The sequence below is a fragment of the Salmo salar genome, chromosome ssa02 (genome assembly GCF_905237065.1).
Source record: "Salmo salar chromosome ssa02, Ssal_v3.1, whole genome shotgun sequence".
NCBI classification, from domain to species: Eukaryota; Metazoa; Chordata; class Actinopteri; order Salmoniformes; family Salmonidae; genus Salmo; species Salmo salar.
Window position 1 is genome coordinate 75,964,978 of NC_059443.1, and position 6,398 is coordinate 75,971,375.

A 6,398-nucleotide genomic window follows, 5' to 3' on the forward strand; every position below is an offset into this window, starting at 1 on the left:
TCGGTATGTTGTAAAAGTGTTACATGGTCGCTGCCCATACCATTGCATAATGCAGAAAATACTTGAGTTCAGGGGCCTTGCTTTACCAAAGTTAACAATTTTCACTGTAGTGTCCAAAACGTCTTTCAAGCTGTCAGACATTCCCTTGGCAGCAAGAGCCTCTCGGTGGATGCTGCAGTGTACCCAAGTGGCGTCGAGTGCAACTGCATACACACCCATTACCACTCCACTATGTCTCCCTGTCATGGCCTTTGCGCTGTCAGTACAGATACCAACATGAGCAGCAGCTACTTTAGGCTACATATCGGACCGTTAGTGGAATTCCCGCTAGAGAGTAACGGTTAATGTGATTGGAACTTAATTCATTATTTGACTAGGCTACATGTATTTGACATTGTGTTGTTATTTCGCTGAACACTAGTTGGTTGAATTTTATTTTTGTCAGTGAAACAAGGCTACTCAAGTGAGAAAAAAACCTCACCCAAATGTATAGCCCCGTTGGAAAATATAAATATACACATATATTTTAAATTTGAATCACATTTTTATTTGGTGTACGCGTACCCCAGTTTTGGAATACCTGCTCTACAGGATTGGTGTCCCCCCCGCGGTACGGTTGAGCTAACGTGCGCTAATGTGATTAGCATGATGTTGTAAGTAACAAGAACATTTCCCAGGACATAGACATATCTGATATGGGCAAAGCTTAAATTCTTGTTAATCTAACTGCGCTGTCCAATTTACAGTAGCTATTACAGTGAAATAATACCATGCTATTGTTTGAGGAGAGTGCATAGTTATGAACTTGAAAATGTATTAATAAACCAATTAGGCACATTTGGGCAGACCTGATACAATTTTCTTTACAGAAATGCAATGGTTCATTGGGTCAGTCTAAAACTTTGCACATACACTGCTGCAATCTAGTGGCCAAAATCTAAATTGCGCCTGGGCTGGAATAATATTTTATGGCCTTTCGCTTATATTTCAAAGATGATGGTACATAAAAGGAAATAAAAAACTAAAATAAAAAATGTTTTTTCTTTTTATTATCTTTTTCCAGAGCTAATGTGTTATCCTGTTAGGGCTAGGGGGCAGTCTTTACACGGCCGGATAAAAAAACGTACCCGATTTAATCTGGTTATTACTACTGCCCAGAAACTAGAATATGCATATAATTATTGGCTTTGGATAGAAAACACCCTACAGTTTCTAAAACTGTTTGAATGGTGTCTGTGAGTATAACAGAACTCATGTGGCAGGCAAAAACCTGAGAAGATTCTGTACAGGAAGTACCCTCTCTGACCATTCCTTGGGCTTCTTGGCTCTGTTTATTGAAAACTTAGGATCTTTGCTGTAACGTGACACTTCCTACGGCTCCCATAGGTTCTCAGAACCCGGGAAAAAGCTGAATGATGTAATTCCAGCCCCAGGCTGAAACACATTAGCGCCTTTGGTAAGTGCTCTATCAGAGGACCATCAGACTGAGGCGCATGCACGGGGCGACACCATGTTTTTATTTTCTCTCTCTTTGTACTAAAACACGATTTCCCGGTCGGAATATTATCGCTTTTTTACGAGAAAAATTGCATAAAAATTGATTTTAAACAGCGGTTGACATGCTTCAAAGTACGGTAATGGAATATTTAGACAATTTTTGTCACGAAACGCGTCGTGGGAGTGCATAGAGGAGTTCTGTATCTATAATTCTTAAAATTCTTAAAATAAATGTTATGTTTTTTGTGAACGTTTATCGTGAGTCATTTAGTAAATTCACCGGAAGTTTGCGGGGGGTATGCTAGTTCTGAACGTCACATGCTAATGTAAAAAGCTGGTTTTTGATATAAATATGAACTTGATTGAACAAAACATGCATGTATTGTATAACATAATGTCCTAAGATTGTCATCTGATGAAGATCATCAAAGGTTAGTGCCGATTTGGGTTTATGTGACATTATATGCTAGCTTGAAAAATGCTTGTCTGATTATTTCTGGCTGGGTACTCTGCTGACATAATCTAATGTTTTGCTTTCGTTGTAAAGCCTTTTTGAAATCGGACAGTGTGGTTAGATTAACGAGAGTCTTGTCTTTAAAATGGTGTAAAATAGTCATATGTTTGAGAAATTGAAGTAATAGCATTTCTAAGGTATTTGAATAATGCGCCACGGGATTCCACTGGCTGTTACGTAGGTGGAACGAAATCGTCCCACTGGCCCTAGAGAAGTTAAATTCTCCTACATTAATTTAACACTTCCACAAACTTCAAAGTGTTTCCTTTCAAATGGTATCAAGAATATGCATATCCTTGCTTCAGGTCCTGAGCTACAGGCAGTAAGAATTGGGAATGTCATTTTTGACGAAAATGGAAAAAAAGGGCATACTTTTGGCTACATACGGACCGTTAGTGGAATTCCCGCGAGAGAGTAATGGTTAATGTGATTGGATGTTAATTATTCGTTAATTATGTTAATTATTTGACTAGGCCACCTGTATTTGACATTGTGCTGTTATTTTGCTGAACACTAGAGGGTCAAATTTTATTTTTGCCAGTGTAACGAGGCTACTCAGACGAGAAAAAAACCTCACCCAAATGTATAGCCCCGTTGGAAAATATAAATGGACTGTTTGAAAATGTGAAGATTACAAAAAAAAATAATAATGATTTAAAAAAGTAATGTTTGATGTGAATCATGTTTTAATTTGGCGTACCCCCGACGACATTGTGCGTACCCCTTGTGGTACGTGTACCCCAGTTTGGGAATACCTGATATAGTGGATTGGTCTGTCACTTGTCCTGACCCTTCAAAAGGCTTGGCTAGAATGAGTCCCCTGCTCCCCCAGAGACGCTTGTGTTCCAACTGCTGCAGCTGAAGGCAGGTTGTGGGATTCCCAGTTTTATTTATGTTCTCTGTTATGGACCTGACTGTGTCTTCCTACTATCTACATCATATATGGTCATATCCTCTGGTGCACGGCTCAAATGGAAGCAGCTCTGCTGATGAAGCAATAAAGCAATGCCAAATTACCTTAGATATATTGCTGTGGAAGCTGGGATTATTTCTGACACAACCATTTCTGAACATGTCCATATTGGGCTAGTACATTATCTCTTGCCCTTGTACATTATCTGTGGCTTTGGTAAATTGGAGTTTCAAGAACAGTTCAGAAGATACCGTCTCTTTGACGAAGGGTCATAGAGCAATCCTAAATTACCTCAGCCTGCATGCATTTCTGAAACCCAGTTGTGGATCATGGCCATGGTTGGAGGTCACTGACAGGGAGTAATAATTTGGACTACAAAGTGTTTATCCGTGTAAATGTATTAGATCCTTGTAGATATTACAATTAGCCCTCCATTGACTTCACACTCTATCCTGAAAGGTGAAGACCTCATACCTATACGGTGGACCACAGAGATCTGATACAGGCCAGCACACTATTTTGACCTTATTAGTCGACCATAAGGTCCTCACATTGCTGACACCATAATATATTTATAGCGAGATATGTGACCTGGAAAATAAAACCTTAATTAGCCATTCTTGGTTGTCATGTGGATCCATGACACAGCATGACCCCGCCTCTCATATCCAGATTTAGATTTTTACTGGCTGTGACATTTGAATGTATTGAATCATGTAAATAAAATGCTGACGTGAGCCAAGGCACTGGGGTGTCTCAGGCAAACTCCTGTCTGTGGTGATAAAACTACTTTGTGAGCACAGACTGAGTCGTTTAAAGCACCTTTAAAATGTATTGGATCAAGAGTTGTTATCCTCCCAAGGCAATGCCAAAATACGTCAAATATGTACAATGCATTTTATAATGATAGTTTGCTCAACTGCTTAATAATGTCTGGCAGTTAATAACAGTATATCAGGGGCCTTCAACTCCTGTTCTGGACAGCCCATCCTCATGGTGTGCAGGCTTTTATTCCACCCCAGCACTAACACAGTGGGTTCAGCTGAATCAAATTATCATAATCTAAATTTAGCCCTTAATTATTTGAAACCAGATTCAGTATGTTAGGTTGCATTTAGACAGGCAGCCCAAGTCTGAACTTTTTTTCAATCAATTGTATTTTGACCAATCAGATCAGCTCTTAAAAAGGTTGGTCAAAATACCAGTGAGGGAGTTCTATTAATGTCCACTGCATGCCCCGGGTCAAAGGGGTTAGTGTCTATTGCATTCATTTTGGAACCAGGCTGCCTCCAGGGCGTGACCCAGGTTCACCATTAGTCCGACAGCGAAGTCGTCTCAAAACAAAAATGAATTAATTAAGCACGTGGAGTGATGAGTACGATTCTGTGTATTTACATACAAAAGTGATTACTTTTGATAAAAAGGCTTTATCTTCCTTCCCAATGAAAACTAGTTTGAAAATTCAAACATATTTTATGGAAAAGAGACGTTGTATGTTTCTGAACTATGAATCACGTTGCCTTGTTGACAACATGACCTTTGCGGCACAGCTTACTGTTAGACATGGGGCAGAGATAATTGTTTTGCTCTTTTAAGCTAATTTCCTTAAATTCTATTCATTTCTCCTTCGGTGGAGAGATTTTTTTACCTTTATTTAACTCGGCAAGTCAGTTAAGAACAAATTCTTATTTACAATGACAGCCTACTGGGGAACAGTGGGTTAACTGCCTTGTTCAGGGGCAGAACGACTGAGTTTTACCTTGTCAGCTGAGGGATTCGATCCAGCTACCTTTCGGTTATTGGTCCAATGCTCTATCCACTAGGCTACCAGTTCGACACATTTTGCCATGGGCCAGAGAATTTATTTTGCTCTTTTAAGCCAATTTCTTGCAATTCTACACATTTTGCCATGATTTATTCTACGTCAATGATATCTGAGTGAGATTGATTAACAAAATCAATAGGGGCCCCCCTGGAGTTCAGGGGTCCTCGGCACATGCCCCACATGCCAGGTCGGTATTTGGCCATGATTACTACAAGTTTAGATCGCTGGCTAGACTAACTTACCAATCAATTTTTTTTTATCTGACATGTATAGTTGAGTGATTGTCAGTAACTGACATAACAAGAGAAAAACTGCTGATGCACAATCACATTTATAACTTGCACCTTATTACACTATTGTAACTCTTAACAGTAAGTTGAGACCCTGACTGAATCCCCCTAGCAACCCCTGGGGCCCCCTATTGACCGCATTGGTCACTTATGCTTGGAGCCGGCCCTGCAGGTGTACGTATTCCATTTTTGCACATAAAAATAACTTAATGACATAAACGTTTAGTCTGCATGGTGCTAATGTTCTCTCAACCTACAAACACGTCAAGTAAATATCTTGTCTAATAACAGTGGCATCTGTGCCAGAATTTGGCGGTGTTGGCAGATATACCAAACAATAAACCTTGACTGAAGTGAAGATGACAGCACAGTCCAAGAAATGAAAAGGCCTTGATGGGATCCTTCCAGATGGTCACCCTGCTCAACTAGTGTATCCAGCAGATATGGGGCTTCTTGTACTGATGTGCTGGGTGGACACTGAACCTGAACAAACAGGGTGTATTTAGGGAGTTCAAATGTTCTGAACATTGCTGATAGAGATGTATTGAATAGAGTTGACATGCTTCCCTGTTCTACCTGACAGACAGTCATAACTGTTCTTCACAATACATTTCTCAGCTGCTAAGCGGTTAACTTCAGAGTGTAATTAAAGTTTGAGGCAGTTCATTCGCTGTCAGCAATATGAGTGGATAAGATTATTGAAATACTGTACTGGTGTTATGTTAGTCATAAGTGTTAACCAACTGAAATGTGAGACAAATAGAACAAGCCTCCAGCATCTTCAATATATCATACTGTAGATAAAAACGACACATTCAATTTTAAAGTTTTATGAACTGAAATTGAAATAGTTCCATTCTATCTTTTAAATATTCATTTAATATGGTTCCACCAGGGTGATACATCAAACTAAGCAAAGCACGGGGTAACAGCCAACCTCATTACAAGCATGAGGTGAGGAGACAGTACAGATGTGTTTACAAGCTAAATAATATAAATAACAGGTGAACATATATATATATAAAGTTGTTGATGAGGATTAATGCCACTAAAATGGAACTAAATAAGGTCAGATTAGATTTAATGAAAACTATTTTAGTGGTAGTGGGGAAACATGGACTCAGTCCATTACAGTATATGAGGTTCAGTGGTAGTAACATTGAAATCAATTTGATAAATCAAACTTTTGATATTGTTAGAACAATTAGTAATGAAATCTTGCTGAAGTAAATTCAGTGAAATTCAATTCAGACAATTACGACATTAAAAAGTAATGTAATGGAAGTGTGGTGCTCCTGCAAGTGGGAGGTGCTAGTGAGAGACAGAAACACAGGTCTGGGGGTAGGTCTCTCCTACAAT